The sequence below is a fragment of the Eretmochelys imbricata genome, chromosome 5 (assembly GCF_965152235.1).
Source record: "Eretmochelys imbricata isolate rEreImb1 chromosome 5, rEreImb1.hap1, whole genome shotgun sequence".
Lineage (NCBI taxonomy): Eukaryota > Metazoa > Chordata > Testudines > Cheloniidae > Eretmochelys > Eretmochelys imbricata.
In genome coordinates this window covers 107,626,019-107,642,442 of record NC_135576.1, presented here as the reverse complement: position 1 = coordinate 107,642,442, position 16,424 = coordinate 107,626,019, and positions in this window count along the sequence as shown.

Here is a 16,424-nt window from a genome sequence, read left to right as displayed (position 1 = left end):
AATCTCTCCTGTTGAGTGTGTTTTACTGTGCATAAATAATGAAAAGAATCATTGGGCCAGAGAGAGAGAACAAGAATGACTGTAGCTTCTTGCTTAGGGCACACAGCTGGAAGTGGCAAATCCTAGTTTGAATCCCTTCTCCCCTATGATTTGGACTGGGGACCTGAACCATGATCTTTCACATTCCAGGCAAGTATTTTAACTACAAGGCTAAAATTTTGAGGACATCTCCCCCGCCCCCAGCTTCTTGCTAAAACAGCATAGGCACCTAATTCCAAGAGAGCGATTTCAGATGAGAATCCCACACACAGGGAGGGACCTCCATCCATCCCAGACTTAGACACTCATCCAGTTAGAAATGGAAACTGCTTTATGGCAAGGCAGAATGATGGTACAGCCTCCAAATTAAGTAAGGGAAGAGAGGATTAAATTCTTAGCAATGAGTGAACTGGGCCTGAGAAGCAAATTGATGGTCTCTATTTTTCACCTCGACAATAGAATTGCACAAAACATTGTCGAGTTTTGTGGTGAAACTATGCTTGATGACCCAAGGCCAACATACCTGTCATTCTTGACTTCACATTGACCTTTTGTGACCACCTCAAGAAAGTAGCCTCTAAAGTGAAGACTCATGTCAACATTGTTCAATAGTTAGTGGGAATAAGTTGGGGATCAACTGTCCCGGTGCTACGACCATCTGCCTTGGCCCTGGTGTACTCAGTTACAGAGTACTGTGCACAAGTGTGGACAAGAAGCTCCCATAGCCAGCACATGGGTAGGCAGCTGAATCAGACCATATGAATCATCATGGGAACTTTAAAATCAGTACCTCTATAGTGTCTTTCTGTATTAGTAAACATCGAACCTTCAGCAATCCATCAAGATATAGCCACAGCACGAGAACTTAAATGCACCAAGGACTAACCAGAACATCCCATTTGGAAGGTTATGGACAACATACCCCAACAATACCTGACATTGAGAAAACCACTATGGACCACACGTGACCACCCCATGTCCCTGGATCTGGCCAGGGAATGGCAAAGTGTCTGGATCTCATCTACCGTTCCAAACAAGCACATTCTTTCTGACCCAACAAGCCACTCTCCTGGTTTCGACCTCCCACACAGACCTTGGGCCACACTGGAAGATGTGGCTACTTGACGCACAAGTGGAAAATCAAAGAATCCCCTTTGTGCAACTGTGGTGAGAACAGCCAAACCATCAAACATCATAACTCAGTGCCCCAAGTATGGATTCAAAAATGAATTGGATGATATCCACAACATCACAGAGGAGGCCTGGAAATGGCTTATAGACCTACAACTGCATCTCTAGAATGTTGACATACACACAAGACAGGGAGACCTATCTCCATGGGAAGAGTGAGGCGTAGCACACATCCCTTAGCTTGGCACCTGCCATTGGCCAGTTTAGGTGAGGAGCAACCTAATGTGCTGTCCTTTGTGAATCCATCTCATAGGTGCCTATCTCTCCTCCTTCAATGGGTAGGGAGCCCAGGTACTGAACTCAGGTTTTGTGAATCCTGGTGATTTTCTAGGCACCTAAAATATTGTCGTGGTGATACTGAGTATTGCCACTCCTAAGTTCCTTTGTGAATCTAGTGCTATATGCCTTTAGCCTCTGTTTAAGGGCTGGATGGAAATGCCTTGCTAGGACTGTCTCTGGGAATGCAATATGTGTATTTAGGAGTGGGTAGCAAACTAGTTAAATTCACTCTGGAGTAAGAGATGAAAGAGATGGCATGGGAAGTGAGATCATTAATGCACAGAATGATCACAATAATAGCACATACAGCTGTGCCAGTCTAGAGTAGTGTATGATTCCATTTATTGCACTGATTCATAATGAACACATGATTTACTAGTAAAGTCATTCAAGTTTCTTCTGGTCAAGCTTGGCTGGACAGAGGACACAATTGGCTTACAAAGCCAGAAAGTCTTGATTCACTACTCACTGGCACCATAAAAGGCAGTCAGCGTGCCTGAAAATGTTGCATCACGTGAAAGTGAGGAACGCGAAAGGGTATATTTTTAGTTACAGTTACAGCACAGGAATCAAACTGCACATTCTCATTTTTTTGCTATCCCAGCCGTGTGGGTGTGATGTTTATTTCACGCTAGTATCACATTCAGAAAAATGCTAAGGAAGAGGATACATTCTGCTGAAAGATAGCCCTAGCTCCACAATACATCAAAGTGCTTGTAGTCATCAACACTGAAGAATATTAGGATCAATGTGCTTTAGATTTCAAAATAAAACCCAGTTTGGCTACATTGCTATTTGTAGTTATCTTCAAGGCATGTCATTTGCCGTTCTCAAAAAGATAGCCCAGAGTTAGTTGATGGTTCCCTTTACATGTAGTAGTTATTGAGGGCCAAGTCCTCTGGTTTATGCAAAGACCATGGAAAGTTCTGAGTATAGCAGAACAGTCATGACTCCTCTTTGCATGGAAGGTCAGGGTTCAAAGAAGTTGTACATGGGGGCTCTGGACTAGGTGCCACAGGCCAAGCTTTGGCAGTAGTATGGGAGGTATGAGCTAGCAGAGGGGAATGGCATGGCAAATGGGATCAATAATTTCATGGAACTACCTGGTGGCGATAGAGAGATGTGGGGATGGTGATGAGCGGGACACAGAGACCACAAAAGACACAAACTACAGTGTCTCCTCTGCCATGCTGCAGCCTGCGGCCGGGGCAGGCTTTGGCCCCTACCATCCATGACAAAGCACCCATGTTGCAAAATGCAGTTTTACTTGGTCTTGGCTTTGGGGACAGTATTTGTCCCTTAACAATGCAGAGCTGTTTAGACTTATCAAAATCCGTATGTTTGTGCGTTGAGCCAATCGTGTCTTGTTATAGGTATTAATGGGGAAATAATTTATACAGTTATCTTTGTTCCTTTTAGATTTAATTTCAGGAACCTGAACACAGCTACACAGGCAAGAAACAGCTTTGAAGATCTGACCTGAAAAAGAGTAGCATTTATCTCCTTATACATCTATGTTACACCATAATTCCACAGGGCAAAGCTTAAAGAATGCTTTCATATTAACTAACAGTAGAGCTTAAAACACTTCAGAAGGTAGTTGTATATCCTTTTTCAAATGTCTTCCTAAATCTAAAAATAACCCCCATATTTTATTCACTTGCATTATAAATGCAAATGAATGAAGGGAGCTGCTGTTTTTTCTTTATGAGAGTGGGTCAGGTTCATCCTTGGTTAACTCCAGTGAATTCAGCCACCAGAGAGCAACATAGCTACATACACTAGAGCAGTTGTGGTGCTCGGTCCAGTCAAGGGCAGAAATACACATATGAGCAATGACCACTACATTGCAATAGTCTTTTGAGAAGCAGGATTTCATTCAAAGATTTGTGTTACAGGTTTTCCCTACATTAACAGCAGCATGTTATGTGGACAGTACAGCCAAGAATTTTCAATTTGCTAGCAGGAAAAGAGTTTTGTTTTCAAAGATGGGAAAGCAATGCTCGCACCTAACATAGGCTACTAGCTCTTAAACCAGCCCTGAAGAGTGTGCTGATAATAAACTTGTATGAAAGTCAAAGACACAGGTGGGCATCATTGGCACTGGCCTTTACTGAGTGTAGGACAGACTAACACCACCAGCAGGCTCTCCAAAATTCAAGGCACAAAACTTCTGGGATCCCCTGACAGGGAGAATACATTCACGGCTACAACTCTTGAGAGGATATAGTGCTTCTCTCCATGGACCTCCATTTCTGCTGCCTGGGGGAGGAAAGGGAAGTGTCTGTATGTGTGGAGGTCATGATGTTGCTCTGCTTTTTGTCCTGCTGTTGAAAGGTTTGACTAGCTCTTACAGAAAGTGGTGCCTTGCAACCCTCTCACCTCTTTCCCCTTGCCCACCAGCTAAATCTTCAATAGCTTTTGTTCATTCAGCAAAGGGTACAAAGTAGAATGTTTACTCACTACAGTAGCAGAATTGCACAGGCAGGCCTAACCATGTCACAGTTGAGGTATACACACATCCCACCTCTTTACTGATGTAAAGTGTTGACATCTATCTTGTGGTACTGTGAGAGTGGTGTTGAAGGCTGTTCCTATTCATTATGGAAGCTGAACTGTGTTATCAGAGCTGCCAGGTGTGGAAGGCTCATTTATTAAGGACAGCTTTGATATTTTTGAAAGGAATACAAAAAGAAAATGTTTAATTATTGCCAGAAATGCCTCCCCTCCCCAGCATAATTATTTTTAGTGCTGAGAAGAACGGAAATACCTTCGCATTTTAAATATCTCTTCGTCCTTCAGGCCATTAAAATGGATTTTAATTAGAAAATATTACAGATGGAACAAGACTGTGGAATGGATCATCCTTTAAAAAAACAAACTACAACCCCAAAAACAAATGCATGCTCACTAACAAATTTATAAGCCAGGGTGCAGGAGAATCACTAGGCACTCCAGTAGGTTTTCTCACTAATTGAGGAAAGTACAGCATTTGAATTTGGCAGAGGTAATGTGTGTTTTTAGCCTAGTTGCAGAACATTTTACAAAGCAGTAAAGTTAGATTAGTATGGATAAATAAAATAAGGGCACAATCCAGAGCCCATAAAAGTCAATAGAAATATGCTCAAAAACAAAGGATGCTCAATTTGGTCCTAAATGTGGATCTAATTCTGAATATTATTACTCTGTAAACACAAATAGCAAAAACAATATCACTGTTTGGACACCTCCCATGAAACTAATGCCTGTCAGCCACAGGCTACACTAAGGGCTGTAGCTTCTGAGGAATAATGTTAAGATAGGGTTTGGCCCTAATCCTCAAGCCTCCCTGGGTGGTCCCAACCCTAACCACCTCAATCCTAATCTTTGCCCAAGGCCCTCTGCAAACATCACCCCAAATTGTAGCCTGGGGCCTTCTGCTGGTGCAAACCCTACCCCTGGGTAAGAAAGCTAAAGTTATACCTATATTGAAAAAAGGGCATATCACCTCGCTAATGTCAGGCCTGTCAGCCTGACATCGATCCTGAGCAAAATAATGGAACAGCTGGTACAGGACTTGACTAATAAAGAATTAAAGGAGGATAATGTAAATGATACCTATCAACATGTGTTTATGGAAACTAGAGCCTGTCAAAGGATCTTTTTGTTGATATTCCAAATTTGATAAAGGCAATATTGTTGATTAAAACAAGAGAAAAGATATTATCAATCACCAAATAACAGGAATTTTAAAGGAGGTATCATCTGAACTTAAACTTTTTGACAATATCCCCCTACTTGAGAACCCCAGAGAAGTCCCTCTATGGATTCTGGAAGGCATTTGACTTGGTTCCACTCAACCGTTTGATTAAAAGTATACAAAATTAACATGGCATACCTTAAATGGATTAAAAATTAGTTGGCTAACTGACAAAAATGTAATTATAAATTGGGAACAGTCACTGAAATGCAATAGCTCTAATTGGGTCCCGCAGGGTTTGGTTCTGGCTCGGTTATTGAACATTTTTATCAATGAGCTGGAATAAAACAAAATCACTATTGATAAAGTTCACAGATGACAAAGATTGGGATAGTGTAAATAATGAAGAGGACAGGCTACTGATACAGAGTGATCAGGATCACTCAATAAGTTGGATGCAAACAAAAAATACGTGGTTTTAATACTGCTAAATGTAAATATATATACCTAGGGAAAAATGTAGACCACAGTTACAGGATGGGATACTTTGTCCTGGGAAACTGATTCGCAAAAAGACTTGTGGTCATGGTGGATAAACAGCTGAACATGAACTCCCCAGTGCAATGCTGTGGCCAAAAGGGCTAATGCTATCACTGGATATATATAGGGGAATATCAGTTAGGAGCAGAGAAATTATATTACCTCTGCATTTGGAAATTGTTCTCTTTAACCTCTGAGGATAGGACAAGAAGCAATGGGCTTAAATTGCGGCAAGGAAGGTGTAGGCTGGATATTAGGAAAAGCTTCCTAACTGTCAAGGGAGTTAAGCACAGGAACAGAATCCCTAAGGAAGATGTGGAATCTCAGTCACTGGTGTTTTTTAAGAACTGGTTAGACAAACACCTGCCAGGAATGGTCTAGTCATTATTTAGTCCTGCTTTGAGTGCAGGAGACTGGACTAATGACCTATTGAGGTCCCTTCCAGTCCTATACTTCTATGATAATGTGTTACATACCTCAGGCACATGTGTAACCCATTATCCAGTATATGTCCCTTTTGACCAGTATAGTCCTGTTCTTTCAGATGTTTTTAGTGTCCTGGGAACTTCCTTCAAAACACCTGGAAAAAAATCTGTTTTTCATGTCATTATTCAAAACTTTTTTTTTTGTTGGTAGTAACTACAAATGGTTCTGTGGAAGGAAGGACTAGCACACACCCTTATAGCGGACTATGGCATAGCAGGCTCTTTTACTCTAGTACCCCCAGCTCTCAGTTACTCTTGTCCTGCAGTGCGGTGCCTCTTTATGCCTGTCAGCCCGCCGGCCAGGTCATGTTTTAGTTCTACCTCTTCCAGGGTAAGAATTACAACCAAAAATCCCTATTCTTACATTCAGTCTTTGGCCATCAACTCTGGGTTCTATGGTCCTTACACTCCTTTGCTCTTGGCTTTCAGTTATCCCTGTCCCCTTCTGAGAAGCCTCACACTACCTTCCTCGGTAGCTAGTAGTGGAACTCCAGCCCTCTCATTGCACTAGGTTCCACTCCAGTCCAGGGATACAGTAACCAACAGCCAAGGTCTCCTCCCTCAGACGTCTGGCTGCCAGCTCCCTAGACTTCTTCCTACTAGAGCCTTTTTTCAAACCTCACCCACCCCACACATTTTCCCAGGTTCCTGTAATAAGCAACACTACACAGAGCTTCTCCCTAGAGCTCCACTGCCTGCTTTCGGATGTTCAGTCATCATAACTCTCTCTATACTAACTCCTACCAGTTCCTTCACTCCCTACTACTAAGAGAGTAACTAATAATTTTTTCCTTCTCTCCCTAGAGCTCTCTCTGCTCCACACTTCCTGCACCATCTATTCATCTCCATCTGCACTTAATATTTAATTAGGCCTGGATCACCCTCCAGGTGCAACAGTTATTGGACTCTCAAGGACCAGACCACATTAATCCTGTCAGAGCCAGGAGGGGGTGCAGACCTTATCACAGTTTGTTTAAAATGTACTGCTACACTGAATAGAATTAACCAGGAACAAATAGTGCTGATGCTGCAGTGGAATGAATATATTTCGTCTGATGAACCATGTTTGGAGCGACGAGAAACAAGGAATGAGTGTAGACTCTATCAAAGCTGTTCTTTTGCTCAAGGTGAACACAACTGTACTTAGTGTTTCATGAGAATTTCATTCAGGGCAATAAATTATTGGGAAAAAGCCCCCACTCAGACTGACTCTGTTCTGTTGAGTCAGAAGCTGGCAACAATGACTTTTTTAAAAACATGCACCCTTGTCTGTCCTATGACTATTTTGTGGCTCTTAAGAAAGTGACACCGTATTTGAAAATATGTTCATCTTAGAAGGACAAAATCTTCCTCTCAAAAAAAGGTGAAGGTTCAGAAGCAGATTTAATGTGGATTCAAAATATATTAACTTACGCATAGAGACTCATTCAAATATCTGCATCTGTGGAGGGAAAGATGCTCAGTACAGTAGCTCCTCCTTCTGCCTCCCCCTAGTTCCACTCCCCCCCAAATGCATCCCTACAATGAATCCATAGAGGGACTTCTATAGAGTTCTCAAGAAGGGGGATGCTGTCAAAAAGTTTAGGTTCAGATGATGCCTCCTTTAAAACTCCTGTTATTTGGTGATAATATCTTTTCTCTTGTTTTCTTGGCCATGCTACCTGTACCTGGGAAATTAAGACAGCAACAAAGCAATAACATATCTTTACATAGGACCTGAAGTATTTGTGCTCTGCTTCTGTGGAGGCAGCACAAATTAGTTGAGAAAACAAATCTCTTAATGTTTGCCAGTGTTTCCCCTGCTTAACTCCCCTGACAGTCAGGAAAATATGGCTGCAGAAAAAAAAATTGTAAGCCTAAAAGGGGGTTTCAAACACTGGCATTTACAAAATGCAATAAGTACATAAAATAAATACACACAACAAGTGTTGTAAAATAGTATAATCCTGTGCATTGGGTGCTTGTTCAGATAGAGGAGTAATGCTCTGAAATACTGCCATCATGTGGCAGTTGGGGTTATGACACCTATCTGAACAGGCATCAGAATAATAAAGGACTTGAGTCTTCATGGTCCATTGGTATCACAAGGAGTTAAGGGCACTCAGACCCTCTCATGAGAGCTCAGTCCCTTACAGAATGAAGACCCAAAAGCAGATGCAGACTTAGAATGATGTGGGTGTCATCTTGAGTTCTCTGGACTTTCTTCAGCAGTTATAGCTCAAAGAGGACTCACATCACCTTGCCCTCTTGTTTTCATAGCTTTTCCTTGAGATTTTAGAAAAGGGAGGGAAGAGGTCATTAAATCTTCCCTCTGCGTGTGAACATTTATTTTATATTTGAAAACCTTTCAGAAAAACAGCAATATTCTTTCTCTGCAGGCGGGGATGCTGTCAAGACATTGAATGTGTAGGGCTCGGACAATTAAAGCAGGTTTGCCATGGTAGGGATATCTTGGAGAGAAACTCTTTTATGAAATACTACCTCCTAAAAGAAACAAAACAAATGAATGTAGAGATATGGAGGAGTGGGTAGTTTGAATCAGAGAGCCAGCAAAACATGGAATTGCGTAAGGGCCACATTACAGCTGGGTAACATCTGGTATTTCCCAAATTTTCTGCAAAAGAAAAAAAAATAGTTTGGAGGTTTCCATCTTTCCCATTTTTGCTTCGCTTCCCCCTTTTCCTTTTCTAACCTCCACTAACAAAAATCAAGTTTTAATTTTTTAATGAAAACTAGAAAAATTCTGTGAAATGAAAATTTTCATGGAAAATGTTTGTTATGATGAAAGACCATTTTTGTCAGAAAAAAAGTTTTATAAAAACTTTCCACAAAGTATAGGTGAAATTCACCCGTGCGGAGGGCATGCATGAAGCCCTTGCACTCAATATGTAAGGCCTTTTCAAATTATTTTTTGAGTACTCAAGTGGAGATAAATCTTTGTGCTTTCCTTCTGCATAGGGGTGAATTTTGCCCTGAGTGAAGAACTAGTAATAATTAACTTAATGATTTTACCTCCTTTTCTGGATTGTAGGGGATCTGTAAGCATATCCTTATTTCTCAGAATTTATTTATTATTCAAATTTATTTGGCTAATATTCTTTATCAGAGTTTTCAGTGTATAGACTGGTCACATGTATTTTAAATTCAAGCAGTGTTTCATGCTTCTGGTTGATCAGATCAGTTACGTGGCATTGCTCCTATGTTCCCTTATCTGGCAAGATTATGGCCAGGTGCTACATGCATACTTAAACGTGTCTTCTCTTCTTACACCCCTATGGAGGGCTCCAGCCAAGACTCCATAAAAGTCATTGCACTCCCCCAAAGACAGCTTGTGGTTGTGCCCTCACACCTGCTACTCTTTCCGAAAGGGTCTGGGAAGAAGTTGTACCATGGTCCTATCTCCTCTCACCACTGGCTAGCACAGCTTACTGGCCTCAGAAAGGACCACGTGCTTTGCTTTCTTAAGTAGTATCTGTGGTCCACAGGAGCTCTGGGATGCAGAATGTAGCCAGGAAAGCACAGCTCAGCCCATTGAAACCGGACTTCCTTGTAGTCATTCCATATAGCCAGTGGTGTAACTGAGAACAAATTTTGGACCTACCTTTACATATGTTCATAAGTGACTTCACTCCTTAACATTCATTTTAATTCAATCTCAACTTTCATGACTGATATGACCTGGGCTTAAACCTTCTACTACTGCACTGGCATCTAGAGAGTAAAAGCCACAGTGAACATTTATGCCTACTGATTTCCTCTCTATTTTTTCATAGTGGTTCTCAGTCATTAACATTTTCTTCCAGAAGGACATCTTAATGTCCATGAAAATGTAAATGAATAAAGCTAAGAAAGCAAATAATCCCCATGAAAGTAAATATTTGTAGAACGAGTTAAAGAGATAGCTCTGCAACACTCATTGGATTGATGATAAGATGTGTGAATAAAAATCTTTATTCAGAAAATATGAATGAATCAAACATGGTTAAGTCTGTTTTCTGAATTTCTTCTTGTAATTTTAGCCTGCAGTTAGCATCTACTCTACAGATGATGGTATCCACAGCGGCAACGGCTGGGGCTGGAGTCTCTCGCTCTTCCTCTCAATTAAATCCAATTAATCCATGCTAAGGAGTGAGACGGGACGCCAGTTTTGTAAATCGTGGAGGTCCCCCTTCTTCGGCAGCAAGGCGAGCACCGCTCGCCTGCACGACAGAGGGAGGACCCCGCTCTGCAAGGACTCAGCCCAGACAGTGACTAGGTCTGGGCCGAGGATGTCCCAGAACGCGCAGTAAAACTCCACAGTCAGCCCGTCCATGCCTGGAGATTTATTGGTGGGCATGCGACGGAGGGCTTCTGAGAACTCGGCCAGGTGAGAGGCAGCTCTAGTCGGTCTCGGTCGCCCACGCTGACCATGGGGAGTTCCTCCCAGAGCACCCCGCAAGCGCCAGGATTGGTCGGATCCGGGGAGAAAAGGCTTGTGTAGAAGTCACGGGCCCTCCCACACATCTCCTCCGGATCCGTGAGGGGGGTGCCGTCTTCCGCAAGAAGGCAGGTGACGTGTTTCTTGGCCCCCCTCGTTTTCTCCAGGGCATAGAAGAAGTGGGAGCCGCGGTCCATCTCCCGAAGGAGGCAGATGCGGGACCGAACGAAGGCACCTCGGGCCCGGTGGTCCTCGAGGGCCCGGAGCTCCTCCCACTTCTCCCGGCACACTCCTCAGAGGGACAGGTCCTCGGGGTTGGCGGCCAGGCACCTCTCCATCTCTAAGACCTCCTGTTCCAACTGCTCTTTCGCTGCATTTCTCCGTCGGCTGGTGCCCCGAGTGTAGTCACGGCAGAAGAGCTTGGCGCGCACCTTCCTGAGATCCCACCATCGCCGCACCAAGGGAAAGGCACGCCACTGCTCTCGCCAGGCCAGCCAAAACTCCCGGAAGGACGTCACAAAGCTCTCGTCCTCCAACAGGCTGTTGTTAAAGTGCCAATAGGCTGGCCCCGGCCCCGGTCTCTCTGCACGGAGGGAGACCGTTATGGTGACTAAATGATGGTTGGAGAATGGGGCCAGCCGAATGGCGGAGGAGTGGGCCTGTGAAAGATGGAAACGGGATAAGTAAATACGGTCCAACCGAGAGTGGTGTGACCGATGGGCCTCCACCCGGACAAAAGTGAACGTGGAATCTGGGTGATGGTCACGCCAGATGTCCACGAGGGAGTGATGTTCGACTATTCCTCGGAGAATGTTCACGGCGGCCGGGCCCGGCTCGGCCCCTGAGCGGTCCTGTTCTTCGAGGGTGGTGTTAAAGTCCCCTCCCAGGACCAGGCACTCGTGCGAATCTAGGGTGCCGAGAAAGTCAGACACCCACTGATAGAATTGTGGCAGCTTTGGGCTCGTTTGCAGGGCATAGATGTTAACAAGGTTGACCACAAGCCCCTCCAGATGGACTCGAAGGTGCAGCAGGTGGCCTGGCACGGCCTCAGTGACCCCTAGCACCTCGGGCCATAGGTTGGGGGAGAACAGGGTCGCCACTCCAGCTTGCCAAGTCGTGAAGTGGCTAAAGTATACCCCGTCCCCCCACTCCAGCCGCCACCTGTCCTCGGCGGTCGGGTCCGTATGGGTCTCCTGCAGGAAAACTACAGAGTACCCCCCTTCCCGAAGGTAAGAGAGCACCTGGGACCTGCGGAGAGCCATCCTACAGCCCCTGGTATTCAGGGTTGCAATAATAAGAGGCGTCATGCGGAGGGCTGGGGGGGTGGTGGTTTCTTGTTGGTGGGGGTGTTCGTGGCCCCCAGCGGGTTGCGCAGCAACCCGTGACCCATCCCGTGGATGAGTAGATCATTTTGGAAGCCGCAGGCCCGCTCGTAGGCTGCAGCACCGCGCTTTCCTTGCCCCCTGCCCTCCTGTATAAGGGCCCTTGTGGCCTGGAGGATTTGGTCAAAGTCCCCCCATAGCTGAAGAGCCAGCTGTACCCTATTGCGGGCGCCACGGGTGTGTTCTAGGAACTTCCGTAGTGCATGCCGCAGCTCATGGGGGGTGGGGTTACGATTTCCGGGGTATTCCCTGGTGGGGCTCTTAATGCAGCCTCGTGGTCCGCTAAGGCGGGTAGACAGGGTGCGGACCACCGACGGGGCGTCTGACAGGCTGGGGTTATTAAATCCATTTCACGCCTTGGGGTGGAAGGGGATGGCAGGGAAAAAATTGCAACTCCTAATGGGTCGCGACTAGAAAGTGCAAAGACTGCTCCCTGGGGGGAATCTGCAAAAGGCGGGAAAGAAATAACCCCGGGGCGGCATTAGCATTGCAGGAGGAGGGGAATTGGGCAGGGACAGGGGTGGGGGCGGGGGCAGAGGTAAGGCTCTGGACTTCATGAGACGAGCAGCTAAAAGAAGGTGCCTCCTGAGCAGAGTCGAGGGTTAAGGGGTAAGGGAGGGGGCTCCCAGTGACGCTAGGCGCTGGCTCCGTGGTGGTCTTGGTGGCCATGGCATCAGGTGGTGGACCACCTTCTGCGGTGTGCTCGCCCGGGAAGGCAATTAGCGGGAGGGAGCATGGGGAAAGGGGGGCTGGGGTGAGGCTACGCAGATCGAGGCCAGCCAGCAGTAGATCATCTTCTCCCTGGGTGACCGGGGTCAAATCTAGGGCCTCAATCTCCGCATACACGGAGGAGAGGCCAAATCCTGCTATGCCGGGGGCCTCTCCTCTAGGGCCCACCTCAACCGTCGCCTCGGGGTTCGCGGGGGGTTCGGGTGGTATCCGGGCAGAAGGGGCGTCCTCAGGAGTCTCGGAGGGGAGGGTCTCCCGTGGAAGGGGGATTCTGCCCTCCAATGCCAGTCCATCTTCCCCTCCCGACACCAGCGGATGGATCTCACTCATGGCCGTAGCGGAAGGCTCGATAGCAGTGCCTCCCTTCCTAGTGTTCCGGGGGGCTTCCGCATCGGATGGGTGCAGCGGAACTCGAGCCTTCCGCTTGCCTCGCTTCCCCTGGACTAGGGTCCAGCCATCCATAGCGTCGTCTGCGGGTTGGTTAGCAGGGGTCGTGTCGGGAGGCGGAGGCGATGGTTCAGGGGTTCGGGGGGGTAACGGTGAGGCAGCATGAGGGGAGGGGGTTCTCCTTGGGGCAGGCCCTCTCCTATACCTGGTAATATCTTTGCCACACCCTTCTCCATAGGCTCTACCAGATTGGTAATAGCAAGGGTGGGACTCCCTTGTTCGCCTGGGCGTTGTAGGGAAGGTATCTCTTGGGCCTGGACGGGAGCAGCGGTGGATCGAGTAGGAGGAGGGTTGGTTTCAGGTGCCGGGCGGCCAGGGGCGTCGGCAACAATGGGGCCGATGTCCTGCCGGGTCTCGGGGGTCTCGAGTGCCCCTCCCCCCTGGGCCAAAGGGCAGTCTCTGCGGACATGCCCCACTGAGGGGCAGAGGTAGCACCGGGCCTCTCCGGTGGAGTAAAAGACCCGATAGCGGGCTCCTTGGTAGTGGACTAGGAAGGACCCCTCGAGCGCCTCTCCATCACGCACTGCTGCCAGCGGTAGAAGCTGCACTTGCCGGTGGAACGAAAGGATGTGACGGAGGGTTGGGGTCCTTGCAGCCCAACAGGAGAGGGCTGATGACAGAGACAAGTTTCCCCAAGGTGGAGAGAGCGGGTAACAGGGCAGCATTGGGTAAAAAGGGAGGAACGGAGGTGAGGACGAGGCGAACGCACAGGTCTTCCAGCAGCTCTAGGGGGACAAACACCCCCCCAGTGCCAGGCCCCTCTCCACCGCTTCCTGGGCAGTGGCCTACAAAGCTAAGAAAAAAACGACCTTCCCATACGTTTTGGAGGCCGCCACAATAGCCGTGGGTCCTACCACCTTCGCCAACGCCTGCACATATGTCTCCACGTGGGGCGAGGCAGGCACCAGGAGGCAATGGACACCGTGCCTCCTGGTCAAGGTGGGGAAAGGGCCCCGGCCGCTGGTGATGGTAGCGGAGGCGGAGAGGGGGGGCGAGATGACGAGGCGGCAGGCAGGGGGGAGCCCGTCACCACCTGGGCACACGTCCTGGGGGCCGGGAGAGGGACATTCGCAGAGCTGGTGGAGGGAAACGCAGGGAGGGGCGCCACGGTTGATGACGGGGCCACAGCTGTGGAGGCAGCCCCTGCCATGGAGGGCCTAGTGGTTTCAGCGGGGCCCTTTCCTTTCTTCCTGCCTTGGCCTTTCTGGCTAGCTGTGGGGGATTCCTAGAATCTGGGGGGGTGATGGGCGCAGCAGCAGCAATCACCCCGGTGCCTCCTGCTGCCGGTGCCCCAGCGGGGGGGTGGCAAATATTTTGACAATAGTGGTGGGGGTGAGCCTTGGGGGTCGGGCGGGGTGAGATGGGGGAGGGACAGCCTATATTGTTAGAGGGGCCTCGCCCCTCTCATTCCCCACCATTGTGAGCAGGGAGAGATGGGGAGACACCAGAAGGAGGAGGGGGAAGCAAATTAACCGCTCCTCCCTGCTAGGCTGCAGGCGGGGTGGGGGGGAAATGCCAAATGGGTTGGACTGGGAGGGGGGGAATAACAGAAATCGGGGTCCGGTGATAGGGGCAAGCTGTGGGATAAGCAGTCCGAGGGGGTGTGTGTGTAGACCCACGCACGTTTGTCCAAAGAGTCTCGTTTGGTCGGCTGTTAAGTCCGGTCCGAAAGGCAAAGTTCAAAGCAAACAGCTGGATCCGAAGGCAGATGGCAGGTTGCCAGCAGGGACGGACAGCGGGGGGGCCGTGTCAGTTGTAGTAATGGTGGGGGCGGTTAGGGGCACCGATGGATCGGGGGGCAGCTCCGTGCCACACCCCCTGTGCCACCACAGACACAATTAAAACACAGTCAAACTCCCCCCCACGAGAGTATAATTCAAAAAATTACTCAGTCTTACGGCCCCCTTCACGATGATTTGTAGTTTCCCTGGGTGATTTCTTCTCCGGCTTGCTGGCTGTGTACCAAGGCTTCTGGCGGGCTGAGATAAGAAAGGAATTCCAAAGAGACAGCAAAACAGCTGGGTCTGGGGGTTTCCACTCCCCCCTCTGGATAGCAAAATCGGCAATCTTCCCCCCCCCTGCTCCGGGGGGTTCAGCTGAGGCAAATAGCTGCGCCCGAAAGCAGGTGTGTGGGGGGGCGGGTGCTGGTGGCAAGCTGGAAGCCAACCAGCACGTAAACGGCAAGAAAAAAAAATAACAAAAAATCAAAACAAAGCAAAAAAGCGTCTGGCCCGGTCGTGGGGGGGGACGACTAAGGCAGAGTCCAAAAGTAAGAAAAATCCAGGCCAGGGGACTTTAGGAAAGAATAGAAAGCAGATAGCTGAAGAGCAAGCAAAGGACGTTCCGTTTCCCAACAGGGAAGGTTTCAGAACAATCAGGAACCTTTTGGAGACAATTAAGACAGACAGGCTGATTAGAATGCCTGCAGCCAATCAAGAAGCTGCTAGAATCAATTAAGGCAGGCTAATCAGGGCACCTGGATTTAAAAAGGAGCTCACTTCAGTTTGTGGTGTGCATGTAAGGAGCTGGGAGCAAGAGGCGCTAGGAGCTGAGAGTGAGAACGCATACTGTTGGAAGACTGAGGAGTAGAAGCATTATCAGACACCAGGAGGAAGGTCCTATGGCGAGGATAAAGAAGGTGTTGGGAGGAGGCCATGGGGAAGTAGCCCAGGGAGTTGTAGCTGTCACACAGCTGTTCCAGGAGGCACTCTAGACAGCCTCATTCCACAGGGTCCTGGGCTGGAACCCGGAGTAGAGGGCGGGCCTGGGTTTCCCCAAACCTCCCAACTCCTGGTCAGACACAGGAGGAGTTGACCTGGACTGTGGGTTCACGAAAATGGCCAAAGTGAGGGCTGCCGTGAAGCTCCAAGGCGAGCAAATCCGCCAATAAGTGCAAGACCCACCGAAGTAAAGGAGGAACTTTGTCACACCCTATTCAATTAATTTTCTTTACATTGGTGGACTGGTGATTACAGATGAAACAGGGACTAAAAGGAATATTTACTGAACATTTTAAAAATATTTATTACTGTTTTAAGGAATTCTAGTTTTAATAAAGAAAGAACATATGAAGCAGAACAAACAATTTATCGTACAAACAGTGCCCCCAGAAAGTAAAGAGAGTCACTGTACAATAGGAATTGGAAATCCAGCAATGCAAATTAAAAAGCCCTTTTCCTCTTCTCAGAATGAAAAATTTATATTCCCTCTATTTGAAAGTTGAAAAAACTTCAGTA